This window comes from Neolamprologus multifasciatus, chromosome 10, assembly GCF_963576455.1.
Source record: "Neolamprologus multifasciatus chromosome 10, fNeoMul1.2, whole genome shotgun sequence".
Lineage (NCBI taxonomy): Eukaryota > Metazoa > Chordata > Actinopteri > Cichliformes > Cichlidae > Neolamprologus > Neolamprologus multifasciatus.
This window is the reverse complement of record NC_140448.1, coordinates 30,452,801-30,470,652: the sequence shown is the minus strand read 5'-3', so window position 1 is coordinate 30,470,652 and position 17,852 is coordinate 30,452,801. Positions and strand designations below refer to the sequence as shown.

The window sequence follows — 17,852 nt, the reverse complement described above, 5'->3', positions numbered from 1 at the left end:
TTTTAGACATATTTATCTCAGGTTTACTGTAAACATCTGGCAGTGCCAAAATCTGCAGTCCCCCTATTGGCTACTTGAAGCTGGCTTTAGAAGACGGTCATTTCTCCAGCTTGCTCAGGCTCCCATGATGACACGCCCGACCTCAGAGCAGACATGAGCACTTTTACAGCCCACACTGCCTAACGTGTTGACTTCATATGACACTTTTCCCACAGAAAGGCGACTCCCTTCACAGGACTTTAAACCACGTGTGTTTACCGCAGCTCCACTGTAAAATATATGAAAGCAAACAACTTCATCTTTGTGCAGTTTCGCTCGTCATCGAATCTATTTGCTCTTCTTATGCAATGCTCCCTCAACACTTAGCCTGTCTGTTCACGCCTGTCTCCTCCACGCAGAGTTTACTAACCTTCGGATGGACCGTTTGTTGACTTTTGTTTTTCTCTGCCTGACAAATCAGGTCCTCGGAGGACTCAGACTCTCGACTGAAAGAGAAAAGTTCCATGTCGCTGAGGCAGGCCTGTCATCACCGCTCAGCTGCAGCGTGAGACAAAGCTGTTCACGGAGCAGACAGGAGATGGGAGAGAGAGTTGTCGGAGACCGCCATGCTTTTAGTAACAGATTTGGACACGCAGACAAGCATTGGAGCAATGCAGGCATTTACACACATCTCTACATTAAAAATACACACACACACACACATATATTGTCCTCAAGGTAAGCACAATCAAGCTCCATCTGTCAGGAGAAACATAAAATCCTTTGTTTTTATTTGAGATTTATTTATTTTTCCTCTTTCGAGCACTAAATATTCATGTGAAACCAGATTTTACTGTTTGCTTTCTAACATTTCGCTTCAAGCATCCAGTTTTCACTCATTTGTCTGCACTGCATTAATAATGTAAAAAAGAAACAGCCATTACTACTCAGGTCCCACAAACACCTTGGTTTGAAAATGGCATAAATACTAATAATTTACATTCGTTACATATTTAAACCTTGTTTTTAAATCCACACACTTCCTTAATATTCTGAAAATCATCTGAAACTTCACTGGCAGTTTGAGCTTGAACCCTTTTTTCAGTACTGCATTACTTTGTAACATTTTTCTCCTTTCTTGTTTTTGTTACTCTACACGAAATGAAAGTTATACTGTAGTTTGTCGCACACGTAGTGTCACTGCTGTAAATCGCCTGCAGCTGGGTTTCTTTTGCAGATGTGACGTGCTAAACTGTATTGTCATTTCCGTCTCCTTTAATGACCGAGTAGTTGATGCCAGACTGCAAAACACGTTTGGAACTGCACCACAATCAATATCTATCTGCATACTATGAGCTGTGATGGTGACGGCATTTCAGAAGCACCCTGAACTTTTCTTTTTGGAGCTAAGAATACAGCAATCTCCTGCTCTGACAACAAAGCTGTCCTTCTCCAAAAGTCCTGTTAATTCTGTGTCCCAGACCTTTGGCTTCTTGAAAAGTCTGCAATAGGTTATCTGGTGAGCAGATAAGGTCAGCGGTTCAATTCCTGGCTTCTCCATCCTGAGATAAGGTAATGAACCCCAGGTTTGCTTCGATGCGCGCACTGGGGTATGAATGTTGGTTAAATCACAGAGGTATAGAAAAAGGTGTTGTATGTGAAGGACTCAAATAGAGTGCCAGTCCATACTGTAAGTCAGCCCAGGGTTTCTGAGTCTAGCTACGAACAGGTTCACATAAATGTAGCTGTGATGGAAACACGACCAATAAAGATAAAATCATTTTAGAAAAACATGAAGTGCTTAAATAGATATTACAGGCTGGAAACAACAGCCGGCACAGACAAAAACAGTGTGTGAGAGAAATGTGCTGTATGAATGTGTGCGAGCATCAAGCATTTCAGGCAGTACGACTGGGAACGTGCTACTATTTTAATAGAGTTGAGCCTCCGTGAAGCCAGGAAAGAAAGCCAGCAAAAATGTGCGACTGTGAAATCTAACAGACTAATCAGTATCACAGCTCTTATCATTAAGACACTGGTGTAATCCATCAGATCCTCCTGGTGTACCCGCGAGAATCTGTTGTTATTCCATTAAATTAAAGTTCAGATGTGTGGACGTACTGTTAAGCCCAGATGGTGTTTAGGGGGTCTGAGAGCAAATAAAGAATAAAAATAAAAACAATTTAAATGTAGGCTTAGACTGCGTGTCAATTTTATATGGAGTCAGCAAGTACAAATAAATGTACTTTAAGTACTTATAGACTAATAAACGTTTTAAATCATTTGCAGGCGATATATAATAAAGCAAGAATAAAGTTTCTTCTAATTCCCTTCATCGGGAAAAGAAAGCAATTGGACACTTTTAAAAGAAAACGTTATTAAATGTATTCAATTAATTTATTACTTGCACAGTAAAGTCTGGCGATTTTGCAGGAACAGTGATGATATTCTTCCAGAGAATTAACCCGTCAGCAGGCAGCGATTTTATACCCGCTGATCTGTAATCTTGAACATGACCTGCTCTGGACTGGGTCAGCTTTACAGCATTGGTTACTATAGTGATATACTAGCAAAAACAACCACATTCATAACACTGAAAACCTGAGGCTGTCCCTGACGTTGCCTCTCTGAGCCTGAAATATAACAGCATTGTTCAGACCCAGTGCAATCACATTTTAAACCTGGAATTTCTATTGTGGTTTATCAATAAGAACAGTTGCCATATCATTAAAATGATTATTAATTGAGACCAGTTTGCCCAACAAAACAGGAATACTATTAGTTTTCTGGCCATCATTAAAGATGCTAATTAAAGTTAAACATGAGTGGGTTTCAAACATTGTTTCATGTTAGTTATGTGATTAGATTTGTGTGGTATGCAGAGATGGGCAGTAACGTAATCTGATTACTTTTTTCAAGTAACGAGTAAAGTAAGGGATTACTATTGCAAAAATGGTAATTAGATTACCGTTACTTTCCCGTAGGAACGCTGCGTTACTGCGTTACTAAAACCGTGATTTTTTTGCGAGAATGTCTCATGACAGTGACGTAAGCGAGTGCGACGTTCGTGACAACAGCTGTGTGCAGATCAACAATGGATCATATATCGAGTGCAGAGAGAGTATGAGCGTGCAGCGTTTAAAGCGTGGAAGTACTGACCTTACTTTGAGTTTGATTCCATAAAAAGTGACAAAAACATTAGTGTCCGTTGTGCGTGGGAAGAAAACTTCTTTTTGCAGCGAAAAAAACCCTAAACAAACACCGAGTAGCTACGACGTAATGGGAAACTCACAGAGAAACTCGCGGATTCTTCCACTGACCGCTGCACACCTGCACCAGGGTAAACCTCCGCCTACCCCACTCCTGCTTTACAGGTGAAAATAGAGCAAAAGGACCGCTAGTCTGTGACTTTATTTATTTTCTGCTGTGTTTTACTTGCATCTATTTGAAAGACTGAGTGTAAACACACAAAATATTTTATTTTATGTGCTGGAATGTGCAGAAAATAGGTTTAAATATTAAACAAATTTCTTCCAGTCAGAGAATGTTGCATATAATTAAATTTTTGCTTGATGCATAAAGTTAAAAGATTAAAACTAATAAAACAAGTTTTAAAAAGAGACTTTTCCATTTGATTACATTTTGTATGATGGATTATGTAGAAAAAGTAGAATTGGGTTGAAAGATCTATCACTTTATCACCTATTCAGGTTGTAAATCGTGTTTTTAAAAAGTAACTAAGTAACTAAGTAATTAATTACTTTTGAAAATAAGTAATCAGTAAAGTAACGGGATTACTTTTTGGGGGAAGTAATTAGTAATTAGTTACTGATTACTTTTTTCAAGTAACTTGACCAACACTGGTGGTATGGCTGACAGTTTAACAACATAAGAATTTTACTGATTTGCCAAAGCTTAGATGGTCCATCTTCTCCTTGTTTGCCACCTGAGCACCACTAAAGTTTCCTTTAGAAAAGATGACTTTGTAATCGAGCCCTCCCGAGCTCTGAAAATCCCTGCATGCAAATCTCAGGCAGGGACTTTGAGATCTCTACTTGGTATCTATTCTTAGAACCTGCTTCTATCATGTGACATTTTCTCAACATCGTTTGCAACATTAATTTTGAATGCTTGACTATAAATATAAGGTGTAAAATACAAGTACTCTCAGTCGGTCTCAGATGAGACAGTGTCAGGCTTGAGCGTGCAAACATCCAGCTGTTTCCTGGTTGCAGTCGATACCAACGCAGATGTGCACAAAAAAAAAAAAAAAAAAAAAGAGCAGTGGGGGGGTTGAGACATTAAATTTTGACCAGTGGTGGGAGGGTTAACTCTGAATGAATGAGAATGCTCTTCACAAGCCCAGAGGGTCCTGCAGGCTCCCACTTGACTTCACACTGAATCAATACCTCTTTGATTATTACTTCTTTACAAAGGCAGTGTGGGTTGCTGCACCGTTGCACTGGATTGCATTAGAATGTGCAGGTATTCACTTCATTATGTGCACTTATTTTGGTGGCACATTGAAATAAATATCACAAGAAGCAGCTCGTAATGGAACGCAGTCCAGGATTTTTAAATGGAGTATATTATCTGTGCCCATGTTGATATTACAATCCTCCTCCCTTCCAGCGAAATGGATCCACATCCAGAAGTTGTTTTAAAGGCTTGTACACATCTTCAAAGCAAATTTATTGACCTGCTTTGTTCTGCCTTTTCCTTCCTCTCACCATCGTCCCACTTTGTGCACATGGCTTCACACTGCTGACATCAAATACACGCGAGGCCCTGACAATTAGTGGGGACTGTTGCAGAGTAATTAGTGGAAAGGAAGTAAGCCTCCAATTTCCTTTAGTCCCCTAGAGAGCATCGATAGAGAGCATGAGACACTCATGCATGAACACATGTACAGTACACCAAGAAAAACACAAATACAAAGATTTGTTGAGCAGTGCTGACAAACAGAAATAGTCCTTGAATTCATTTTTAATGCTGTATGGTGCTATGGTATGGAGCTTATTAACTGCAGGGCTGGAGTAGTGACATATACTAATACTACTAATAATAAATATTAAAGCAGGGGAGAGCAACATGTCGGAAGACGGAGAAAAAGCAGCAAAACTGAAAACGGACAAAATGCTACAAGGAAAAACAAGCCAGAGAAGAAGAAAACCGCTAAAGATGTAACGTAATAAAGAACGGGCACAAATGGCATTTTTACTAACCTACCTTATGCTATCTTTACAGTGGCTGTAATCAGTGTTTTATAATAAAACTATATCAAACGTGAAAGGGGTCTCCCATCACGATGAAGCTAGTGAGAATTATCAGCTGAATTTGCAGCTCCTCGCTGCTTTATGGAGCTTTATATCAAGTTTCAGCTCATTGTTTTGCTGTTCAGTCTGTAAATTCACCGCTATAGTTCACTCAGACTACGCTCGTGAAATTTTTCAGCTACAACAGACAGACTTTTTCAGCAAAAATAAGCTCTTAAAACTCACTGCACTCTACCTGCTTAGCACCAAATGGCAGACGGGGACATTTAGCAGCAGAAGAGCCGAACGCTTCACTAACAAGTAAGCAGAGAGCAAAAGACTGCATTACATTCACATTGAGAAGTACACTATATTGAACTTAAGTGACATCCCATTCTTAATCCATACAGTTTAATATGAGGACGTCAGCCCACCTTTTTGCTTCAAATCATCTGGGAAAACATTGTAGAAGGTTTAGGAATGTTTATGGGAATTTTTGGACAAGGAGGTCTGACTCTCAGGATCCACTCTAATTCATCCCAGAGGTTTTCTATCAGGCCAGCTCTTCCACACCAAACTCATCCATCTCTATGGACCTTGTTTGTGCACTGTTGGAAGAAGAAGATGCCATCACCAAACTCTTTCAACAACAAACTGCCCCCCGTGTGTGCTTGCTTTGATGAATTACTACATTATGTAGTTTTTATATATATACCTGTGTTCCAATTCAAGGTAGAGCATTGTTCTGTGCTTTTTAAATGTATTTATTTATTCATTTTTTATCAGCTCCAGTTGTTACTTTCATATTTTGTATTTATTATTGTTACTAATGTTCACTGTTCTTAGAAAGGCTTCACAAATACTGGACATAACTGGCAGTGCCCAACTGTGCACATAAAAATACATTATCTATCCATCTGTTGACAAACACACACACACACACACGTATGTGTCCCAAGGCTAAACAAGGACACTAAAGGCTGTCATCAGACCACTAAAATGAGTTGATTTGTTTAAGGTGTCGTGATGCTGAAGGACACGGAAGGTTGTCCTCTGGCACCAGATCAGCTTCTAGGTGTTGTCCTCTGAGGTCTAATGTAGTTATGCATCACATGATCACGTGCTGTGCGCGTGTGTGTGTGTGTATAATTTGCGTGCACACAGGTCAGCATTTCTACCCTAAGTAATCCTTGAGTGATTGCTGGGTTAGAGGGGAGCTGTGGGAAGAAAGGGCTCAGAGCTTCTTCTGCTCTAATGCAGTATTCATCACTACACCTTCCCCAAAATTTATTATTCATGTTTCTTTACCAGCCGTCATGTCCAAGTGACCCATATCATAGTGCCGGCTTCTGACGGGAACGCTGTTGTTGTCTGCTCTTGATCACCACCTGCAGTCCCCCCCTGCTCCTATAAACCCCTCCCTTTATTCTGTCTTGCTCTTTCAACAATTTTCTGCCTTGTCATCTCTCACCTTCCCGTCCTCCTCCACTAGTCTCATCCGTTTCCTTTTACTGTCTGTTGTTTCTCATAAATGTCTCGGGAGAAATGACAAAAACAATTCAAGCTTTGGCACAAAACATGATGTGTGTCTGTGAAACCATTGGTTGTGGTAGAATATGCCCTGGTTCAAGTCTCTGCATTAGCCGGTTCTTTAGTGTAATAAATGAAACTAAGATTTAGCTCTTTTTTTAAAAATTACAAACTATTTTTGTTGTGATTTAAAATATTTTGTCGCTCTGCAGTCACATAGTGAAATTCTGAAAGCTTAAAAGCAGACAGATACACAATAAAGACAAAACATAGTACACATGATGTAATGGCAGACTTTAATGTGTATTTTGATAGAAAAAATTAAAAGAAAACTACTTAAATGTAGACTTGTGAGGCTGCAGAGCTCTGTGTGCACACTGCTGAGAAAAAGGACACAGCAATTTTACAGCCCACACTTTAAAGCACTGTTTGTGCTCGCTGCAGTTTTCATTATGTGTGAATAAAAAGTTGCAATTGTTTTGAGCAATTATACTATTTTCCTCTCTGAAGCTCCAATTTAAGTTCAACATTGAAAGAGCAAAAGAAACCAGGACTCTGAAGGTCTCAAGGACAGAGACGCAGCTTTGACACCTAGCTCATAGCCTTGCACAACTCACTTGCACCAAATATATGCTTATTCTGGTAACATCACCTTCTGCTATATTAACCCTCTTATCGTCAACTATTACAGCAATATCAAAAGATGCCTTTTTTCAACATTAATTGCGCAAACAGCAGTAAATTGCCTGCCGCAAACCATTAGAAAATCTGGTGCTCGGCCAGGACGAAATCGATGTTGACACAGCAGATAATTATCACACTCTGACATCATTACATTACAAATCATGAGATCTTTCAAGTGGGATCAGCAGCGATAAGTGACCATGTGTGAGCGTTTATTTGTTTACAGGTAGTATGAAGATGTGAAATGTTTGTACGATATAACAGGACAAAGAGGCTATTCCGAAAGTGGGACTGCTACTATATTTATGAATAAGCTTCCTCTTTTACGGTGACATGATCAGTTGTGGCTTGCATGAGTAATCACAGAGCTGACAGCTGGACGTATGTCGCTGTAATTAAGGCTAGAATTTCAACATATTATTCATTACGTTGAGTTTTTAAAGACAAGACAGCTGGGTCAAAAGAAGGCAGTTACTAGACAGTCATAGAAGAAGAAAATTATATTAAAAAATAATACATTTATAGTAAAAAATTTGTTACCCTTCACAAGAACTCAAAGTTAAGGTCCAATTCAATTCACTTTTATTTATATAGCGCCAAATCACAGCAACAGTCATTGCAAGGTGCTTGGTGACAGTGGGAAGGAAAAACTCCCTTTTAATAGGAAGAAACCTCCAGCAGTACCAGGCTCAGACAGGAGTAGCCTCTGACCAGCTTGGAGTGACGGGAGGAGATCAAGACAAAAGACATGCAGGGAAAGAGAGACGGAAATAATAATATCTAATGATTAAATGCAGAGAGGTGTATAAAGACACAGTTAGTGAAGAGGAAACACTCAGTGCATCATGGGAAGCCAGTAGCGCAGACCTGGCAACCTAACTAAGGGATGGTCACCTGATTCAGCACCAACGACAAGATTTAGTTCAGTTTTTAAAACAATATTCATATTTAGAAATGAAACCACAAAAAAAAAATAAAATAAAGTTTATTTAACTTGATAAACTGCCCTGAGCCATCCTACTCGACCTCTCTGCACTGAATCATATCTGTTATTAACCTCTGTCTCTCTTCCACAGCATGTCTTTATCCTGTCTTCCTTCTCTCACCCCAACCAATCACAGCAGATGGCCCCGCCCCTCCCTGAGCCTGGTTCTGCTGGAGGTTTCTTCCTGTTAAAAGGGAGTTTTTCCTTCCCACTGTCGCCAAAGTTCTGCTCATAGGGGGTCATATAATTGTTGGGTTTTTCTCTGTATGTATTATTGTAGGGTCTAGCTTACAATATGAAGCACCTCAAGGCGACTGTTGTTGTGATTTGATGCTGTATAAATAAAATTTAATTGAAATGAACCATACATCAGTCCACATCACTGCGCCTTACCAAATTAAATCACTATAAACTAATAAAGAACCGAAGACTGACTCATTTCATAAAAACAATGCAAGTACACATTTAGTTTTTTCTTATATAGAGCATTCAAATCTGCATGAGTTACAAATGATTCAGCTCTGTAGGAACTTTTGTGTTATTTTGCACATTGTCTTATGATGTAGTAACAATTTCTTGTTTTCATTGACTTGCACATATTTCAGTGACATTCTTCAACTCACTGGGACATTTAAAGATTTACTAGGAAAGTTTTAGCAATAGTTGGTGATGAAAGTCAATCAAATATTCATATGAACTGGTCTCAGCAGTGCTGCTAGCAGTTGTGTTGTCTGAACTGCCATTAGTCCTAACCGTGCCAATAACAAGGGGCCGTCACTTCACGGCACCCACTCGCTCAACAGCGATTCACGTTAACGAGTGCGTTCAGTGAAGACGGCTTCCAGTTACTTGGGATACCTTTGTTTTCTTTTAAAAAAATGTTGAACACTTTTCTTGTAAGAGACATTATGAGCACTTTGATGATGCCCAAAAGCACTTTCGTTCCTCCACTTTTACTTTATCTACTACTGACATGTATAGCTCTTGTTTGCAGCCTTCGATGTGCTTTTTAAAAGAGAGCGATTCAGACAGGGTTGTAGGAAAGGATGCAACTAATCTCTGATGAGCTCTCCAGAAGAGCCAAAACAATTGTACACACAGAAAACGACAGATTTCTAAGAGATGATAAACTGTACACCAGCAAAAAGTTTGCAGTTGTTTCAAACCCAACAATCTGACTAGAACACCAAATCACTTATGTGCTCTGACGTGTTTTGCACCGTGGACGTCCTCTGATTGAGAGAAGACTCTGCTGTTACTATTTACAGACACATTTCCAGTAGCTTTTCGAGGACTTTCAGCATTATGGCTCAAAGCACTCAAGATATTCAATTTTTATGGTACGTACGCAAGATGGACCGTAAATGCATCCGACTATTCTTGGAGCCGATGAGCCGGCAGGTTATATCCCATTTTCAACAAAAGCAATTCAATCTAGTCAACATATCCACCGAGAAAGCCCGAGGAGCGACGATCCAAGGACTACGGGGCACCTGGGAATGCAGTTTCCCTTTGGATTTCTGCACGGAGACGTGAACACACTGGTGCCAAATTTTAGACTTAGTGTCGAATCCTCTCTGTGTGAAAAACGCTGCTTAATTCAGCCGAAGTTGGCACACACTCTGAAACTGAACAGACTGTACGGCGAACCCCTGAATGCAATTACCCCACATCTGTGTTTCCATATACAGACACCACACAGTAATTCTATCCGACAGGGACTAACCTAGGCATTACTGAATACTTTTGAGTACTTTGCATATAATCTGGATACCACGTAGATCCCTACGTGCAGAAAGAAGGTCCATGTCCAATGCCAATTACATGTACCACTTCAAATAAGTGCCAAGCATGTCGATGCGAGCCGCTGAGTAATTCTGCTGTAAAAGTGTAGCCAGAATAAGCCAACAGAAATCGGCAGAAGAGATTCTGATATCTAACTATACCCACAAACTTGAGCTGGCTGGTTTTTAGGAAGGACAACAAGTATAATATAATGAACCTTGCGCTCTAAAAAAGGATTCAATATACTCGAAATACCTGCAGCTCATCTCTAATTCCTGTGCACTCACAGCAGCAGACAGATCATGACAAACTCTCTGCTTCTAGAAATCCACTTAACACGAAACACCTCTGGCTTCTCAGCTGCAGTGCCGTTCGTTTCTGCTGAGCAGAAACACACGGCGAGAGCCACACAGTGGATGATGCAGACAGTAGTAAACAGGACAGAGTGCCAGCCCCGACTAATGACAGAAAGCTGGGGCAAGCCCAACAGTGGACTCAGCTTCTGGTGAAAATTAGCTCTGGAAGACTGCAAAGTAACCAAGCAAAGCAACAACAGAATCTGCCACATCGCCGAGACGTTTCTCTCCAAAGTGCAGAATCAAGGTTGCTGAGGATGAGCAGGCTAGAGTAAGCCACATTGCAAAGTAATAGCAGCCTTACCTCTTAGTCAGATGCCAAAATCAAAGGCTTGGGAAGTCAGAAAATCATAGAGCTGGTTAAGCAGCTACAGGAATTCTCAGCTGGTCAGAAGGAAACTCTTAGGATCCAATTTCTTCTGTTATTTTGGGAATAATCTCTTTAGTTTAGAGGCTGGAGTCCAGCAGCAGCAGCAGCAGCAGACGGCTCATTTCCATGTGCAACACAGGTGCCTCTGACATGCTTCTTCTTCCCTTCAGGGGACCGGGGCGCCTCAGACTGCGATCTGGCCGGGGCAAAGAAGTGGATAAGAGTATTGACAGCTGAAGTAGTAATATTCCTGTCGGCGCAAAGAACTGATCATCCTTCTGTGTGAATTAAAGCGGCGAGGAAGAAGATCCAGTGCACCAGAGCCGCAGAGCGCACAGCCGGCGCAGCACACTCTCTGTCGCTTAAATCCCCCCAAAACGGGCTGATGCTGGGCAGACGGCAAGCAGATCAACAAAGCGTGGAGAGAAGAGGTGCTGTTGCATCAACATTTCTCTGAGTCTAGTTTGCTGTTTGTTTAAACGGGGAAAAAATAAACCCTGGAAAAAAAAATCACCAAAAGAGCTCCAACAGAATCACCACCGGCATCATCTCCTCTCCGGGGCTCACTCAAGTCTGCACAGGACCGATGTGACTGAGACGGACAGAGAGAGAGAAAGAAAGAGTGAAAGTGTGCGCATGCATGCATATATGTGTGTGCGCGCAATACAGGAGGACAGGCGGAGAGAAGAGAGCGGAGAGATGCGAACAGGCGGGAGGCTGCGAGCGCAAGTGGAGCCAAAGAGCGATGTGAGAGGAGAGGATGCTTGGAGGAGGAGGAGGAAGGTTGAGGGGGAGATGCCTGGAAGAGAGAAAGTGAGAGAGAAAGTGAGCAGAGGGGAGGGAGCTGCTTGCACCGTCAGTGACTACATTAACAGAACTGAGTAGGTGGAGTTTTCCTTGCAGGAGCTGAGCTGATCATGGTTTGAAACGGAGAGAGAGAGCGACTCATGAGGGAGGATGCAGAGCAGAGGCTGAGTCCTAAAATCACTGACAGGGGGAAGAATCGGGGTGTTTAAAAGGTTAAAGAAACCTGAGAGGAGGGATTCTCTCCCAAAGCAAAGTGGAATTCGTGCACAGAGTGGAGGTGGTGGTGTCTGCTGGGGGTTGGCAGAGTCCTCCACCTGCAGTGAAGCTGGCACACCGACAGCCGCCGCTTGCCAGGGGTCGTAAACATTGATTAGAATATTTAAAGACGCACGCGCTCACGCACGGGAAGGAAACACGTGGACACTTTAAGACCCTGTAGGCGCACACACACACACACGCACACACACACACACACCAGCGACGTATATTTACACAGCTGCACTGTATGAACTTATAAACTATTTATAGACTTGTTTCAGCCTTCTCTTTATTTGGATATGGATTTCACTTTATTGCCTATTTTGTGCTCCGTCTTTAATTTTTGACTTTATAGACATATTTATGTGGTTGATCGTGTATTTACACATTTCATACACACACTTTGTGCTTACTGCAGGTTGTGTTGTAACTGTAGGGAATGTGTGTGAAGCGCTGTAGGATTTTTCCATGCAGATGCGCTGTTTCCTGTCAACACATTCTCATGTTAGGGCACCGGCTTCTGTCAGGGTCAAGCGGTAAAAACGATTCCTTCAGCTCTCCACAGAGCGCCATGTTAACATGCCTTCAGCCATGAAAATAACAGCTTCCTCTTAAAGTCGTAAAAAATAAAATCCATTCTGATACTTTCCAGGCCTAAAATCAGGAGTATGGTTCACTTGACTGACAAATATGGTGGCCTGAAGTTGTTGGCCCCGCCCCCTCCTCCCCAAAAACCAATCACTGACGTCAGAGTGGCCTCATCCATTTGTTAAATACAACCCATGCATAGGATCTGTCAGCTGTATGTGAGCAGCTATGTTGTAGACTCTCATAGCGTGCTTTGAGCGACGGGGCTTCACCTTGCCCACTCCTCATTTACATGTAATTGAGGTCAAGCTGGCTTCCTGTGAATCCAACAGCATGACTCAGGATTTATGGAAGCTCTTGAAAGACTTGAAGAGTAGCCACTGTTGCTCTACAGTGAAGATAAATATTCACAACATGTTCTCACTCCCAAAGCGTAACATTTTACGCTAGGTGACAAATCGTCAACATATTACGTTTTCGGCTACCCACCACATTCCTGAATGACGACCTCGGAAAAATGAGGAAATATGAGAACCGTATGGACTCAATCTACACATGTTCGCTCTTTTTCTTCAAATCGCTTAGAAACACGCTATTTAACATCATTAAAGTCCTGGTTAACCTCAGGAAAAAGGTTATGGTTAGGGCTAGGGATAAGGTTAGGTTTAGGGCTGGAACGTCTATTACCGCGGGAGCGTCATTGCACTAGATTTCGCCCATAACCCGCCACGTACCATAAGAACGCCGAAGGTCTCCTTTTGCGTTCCTCAGGAACGCCGCGGGACTCGGGAGTGAGAACGGGCTGATATTCACGGTGCTGAATCTATTTCTTATGTCCAGTCGCCGTCTGCGTAACCAGCCATGCTATACACCCTGCTAGTGAATTTCAAGCATCAAGGTGAAAAACTTCTAATCTCCCTGAAGAGATGAAGTTTAGGGCATGCTATGCATGTAGCGTGATTTGATGCCTGTGGGAAAATCCGCCCAAAAAAAAGAAGCTTTGAATGTAGCTTTTGCTGATCAAAAATAAAAATGATTTTGTGGAGCTCATTTTGCACCCGAGACGTTTTTAGAGAACTGTGTGCATAAACAGAACATTTGAAGGGTGGAAGCAGACTGCCTGGATGACGTGTTCATCCAATCAGGTGCAGGTCAGAGTCTGTCATCACTGACACCTGCTGTCCTCCTACAGCCACTCTCTGCTAGAAGCCAACTCAATGAGCATCTTCCTTCTGTGACAGCATGAACCCGGTGCATACACACCAGTGGACACCTACCATTTATCAGCCAGGACACCTGGAGCTTTCTGTTTTGCACTTCATCACCACGCGTTCTTCTTTTCCTTGAATTTGCTGATTAGGTTTAATCACAAAACACTACTTCTGCAGGTAAAAACACAAGCGTCCACCACAATTTGATTTATGATGGTTACCCAGTCTATTTAAATAGACGGAGTGTGATGAGATCCAACCGACAGATCTGCACTAAAGCTGGTTTGGTCACGGCACAGACAAAGCAATGTTATTCAAGACTCTGAGAATGAAAAGGGGATTGTTTTTGCTTTTCCTTTGGCGTGCACTTGAATTTATTGTATTGGAAATATGTATGCACAAAATTGCTTCTTCAGGTGACATTTTAAAGTTGAAAACGTGATCCTGTTAGTGCTCTGAAGTAGAAAAGCAATGCTTGTAATGCACCTTTGACATTTCTGCGCTTGCAAAAACATGCAAGTACAATATGTGCTTTTATTTGTGTAGGTGTCGTTCTAAAATGAGCATATATACGCCCCACTGCACACACACACACACACAGAGCGAGATACACAATTGCTTAAAGAGCAGAATTTTCCACAACTATACACACATACATTGCACCTGATACACACACACACCTAATTTGCTGAGAAAGCTTTTTGCGCTGATGCAATCAATACTTGTTATGAAAATAATACTGGCCTGTTTGTTAAGTGATGGAAGGTTAAGGGGAAAAAAACAAAACACAGTACATAAATTTTTTTCTTTGTAGAGGCACATTTATCAAAATCGGTTTTTCTTCTTCTTTGGTTGAGTGCAGCAAACAGCATGTCTGAGCAGTGCATGCAATTATAAAGACATGCTTCTGTAAGCAGCCGTCTATATTAGCAGCTGGAAAGCCAGCTTACTGCCACTGAACACTGAGAGCGTCTCAGGACACAGTTTGTGGTCAAATGAAGAGGATAATTATAGGTGACCTTTGCCAATAGCAATTAAAATAAACTGTTTTGTCCCTAATTTTGAGCTTAAGTAAGGGACGGGTTAGCTTCAGCTCCAGCTTTTAGGTTTTTAGAGCAGGGATGTCACTCGATGCTAATATCGTCAACTGCATGGCATGCTTTTAAAAAGTAAACAAGCATTCTTTAAAAAAAAAAAAGCTTAGTGGAGATAACGCAAGTGTTCAAGGCCAGAAATGTGACAAAGGAGAGACAGATCAGCTTAAGAATCCTAAATACAAATATGTGCCTGTTGTTCTCTTTGATGCAGGACGCTCACTGATAGCAGACATGCTTATCAGAACTATGACCTGTGGGGTGGAAAGACTTTTTCTTATTATTATGGGACAAATTTTTGTCAAAGATTTTTTAAAATTTGACTCCTGATTCTAAACATGAAGTTCTGGCTGCCGAGCAGTGAGGACTTTCTGAAGCTGTCAAAGGAAAAACGTCTGTGTAAAATCTCTCTAACTGAATGTCGGGATGTCCACTTTTTTCATACGTTATCAGCCCGCTGAATAACTTATCACTTGTTATCAGTCCCATACGTGAGGCCAGTAGGGGGCCTCCTCTGCCTAGTAGTGGGCAGTTACAGTCCTGATCAAAAGTTTAAGACCACTTGAAAAATGGCAAAAATAAAAAGATAAATCATATTTTGCATCGTTGGAGCTTCACAAGGTTCCAAGAAGAGCTTCAACACGCAACAAGAAGACATGGGAGTAAAACAAAACATTTTTTTGAGCATGCAATTTATTGAAAGCAATGCTGAAACTGAAACAGCTGATCAAAAGTTTAGGATCGCACCTCCAAAACACTCGTAAGTCCCCCAAAATCTTTTGTTAAAAGGGTTGGCGTAATAAGCAAATGCTTCAGCCAATACCTTTTGATTAGCCTTGTCTCAAGCTTTGCTTTGTGGTAGATCTTTGTTCTGTATTCATTGAGATATTTGAATGCACCACCGTGCCACCGTGCTGCCCTTGGCACGGTGGTTAGCACTGTTGCCGCACAGCAAGAAGGTCCTGAGTTCAATTCCAACATCAGGTCTTTCTGTGTGGAGTTTGCATGTTCTCCCCGTGTTTGCGTGGGTTCTCTCCGGGTACTCCGGCTTCCTCCCACCGTCCAAAGACATGCAGTTTGTGGGAATAGGTTAATTGGATAATCCAAATTGCCATTAGGTGTGAATGTGCGAGTGAATGTGAGTGCGAATGGTTGTCTGTCCCTGTGTGTTGGCCCTGCGACAGACTGGCGACCTGTCCAGGGTGTACCCAGCCTCTCGCCCTATGACAGCTGGGATAGGCTCCAGCGCCCCCCGCGACCCTGAAAAGGATAAGCGGAAGCGAATGGATGGATGGATGGATTTGAATGCTAATCAATAAAATAAAATAAAATAAAAAAATAAATAAAATAAAAACAAAGTTCCAAACATGAACTCAATAAGTAGCTCCACCGTTATTGTTGCTCACTTCAAAAAGCAAGGGTTTCGATGAGGTGAGTGGGAAGAGTGGTGAAGACGGAGTCCATTTCTGTAAACTTTCCTGGCCATCCATCCCCAAAGGGTTTTAATTGGATTTAGATCAGGGGAACACGCAGGATGGTGCAAAAGAGTGATGTTATTCTCCTGGAAGAATTCCCTTGTCCTGTGGGCATTGAGTACTGTAGTGTTGTCCTGTTAAAAAACCCGGTCATTACCACAAAGACAAAGGCTCTCAGTCATGAGGGATGCTCTCTGCAACACCTGACATAACCAGCGGCCGTTTGACGCCCCTGCACCTCCTGAAGTCCCATTGTTCCAAAAGAGCAAAACAATTCCACATTTGGAGGTTGAGGGAAAGGCAGAAGCTTAAAAAACAAACAGTTGTCAGTAGCGTCAAAGTTTGAGGTCTGCCTTTTGCACAGTTATGCACTGTTTAGGTTCCAAAAATCCAACCAAAGCACTCTGTCTACCTACGATTTACCACTGCAGATGCTATAGGCGGTTCTTTAAATGGCTGGATAATCAGTATTATTTTATTGCTCTGTTTATCACAGATTACAATGAATGAAAACTACCCATATATGGCATTGAAGGTTTTGGGCATAATGAAGTAAAGCACTGTCCTAGCATTACCTTTGCTTAGTTGAATTCTATATTTTATTTAATTTATGTGTAATTTTATTTTTGTGAGACTAGAACCGTCCAAAGCTGCTGAGGAAATCAACATTTTGAAGAGCCGCATGCAAGCCAAACACGACTCTGCAAAATGTATGAGGAGCAAAATACCCAAACACCAACAGCTAGCTGTTATTCAGCTGAAGCGCTAAATCTGTCACTCAGAGGGAGTTTCACAGGCTCACTGTTGGTCATGTGGTACAGGAAATGCTCCAGAGTTTAGCTTTGCTTACACAAAAGTGCTCCACTATTAGTCATTGAAAGTAATATCTTAAAATCATTGTTGTGCTGACATTTCAAGTGTTTGTACTTAGTAATTATTGGACTCACATACTCTGTATAAGCTGCCGAAAAGAAGAAGATAAAGATGAATGTTTTCTCAGTGATGCAGTTTTATTGAAGTCAGATAATGCAGTGTTACTGCCTTATCACAGTAATCAGTGCAGTCAGTTTTACAGCCTGATGCAAAAGAGTATGAAAAAAAAAAAGAATGTAATTCAGCTGTTTTCTTTACATTGTGGAACGATCGCTGTCGCAGACTCCACGCTGGTTATTTAAGAGGAATTAAACTAATAGTCTTGACTCAGCAGCGGCAGCAGCAGCAGCTGTGGCCTCATCCAGCACACATCAGTGCAAAGCTAATGCCAGCGAAAGTGTAAACTGGTAAGACGATCACTTCAGTTTTCTACTTTTGGCAGTGACTTCCTCCTAATTGTCATTTTATGTTTCACAGACTTAATGAAACAATGTACTGGCTCAAAATCAGGAGGCAGTCGTGAGTCATCTGTAGAAAGTCACATGAGTTTGGAATGGCCGTTGTCTAACTGTACTGATTGGCAAAGGAGCTTAGAAAGAAAA

At 41.6% G+C, this 17,852-nt stretch overlaps 1 protein-coding gene across 4 annotated transcripts in view; it reads right to left on the bottom strand.

Moving 5' to 3' along the window:
* Positions 1-17,852, bottom strand: part of sgcd (sarcoglycan, delta (dystrophin-associated glycoprotein)) — a 598,968-nt gene that overhangs the window by 490,140 nt on the left and 90,976 nt on the right. For 3 of the 4 annotated variants that reach the window (XM_085173730.1, XM_085173727.1, XM_085173731.1), the window contains exon 1: positions 10,879-11,974. The exons of the other annotated variant lie outside the window; for it this stretch is intronic. The gene's annotated coding sequence lies outside the window, so the exon portion shown is untranslated. Of the gene's footprint in view, positions 1-10,878; positions 11,975-17,852 lie in introns of those variants that run through there. 4 annotated transcript variants of the gene reach the window in all.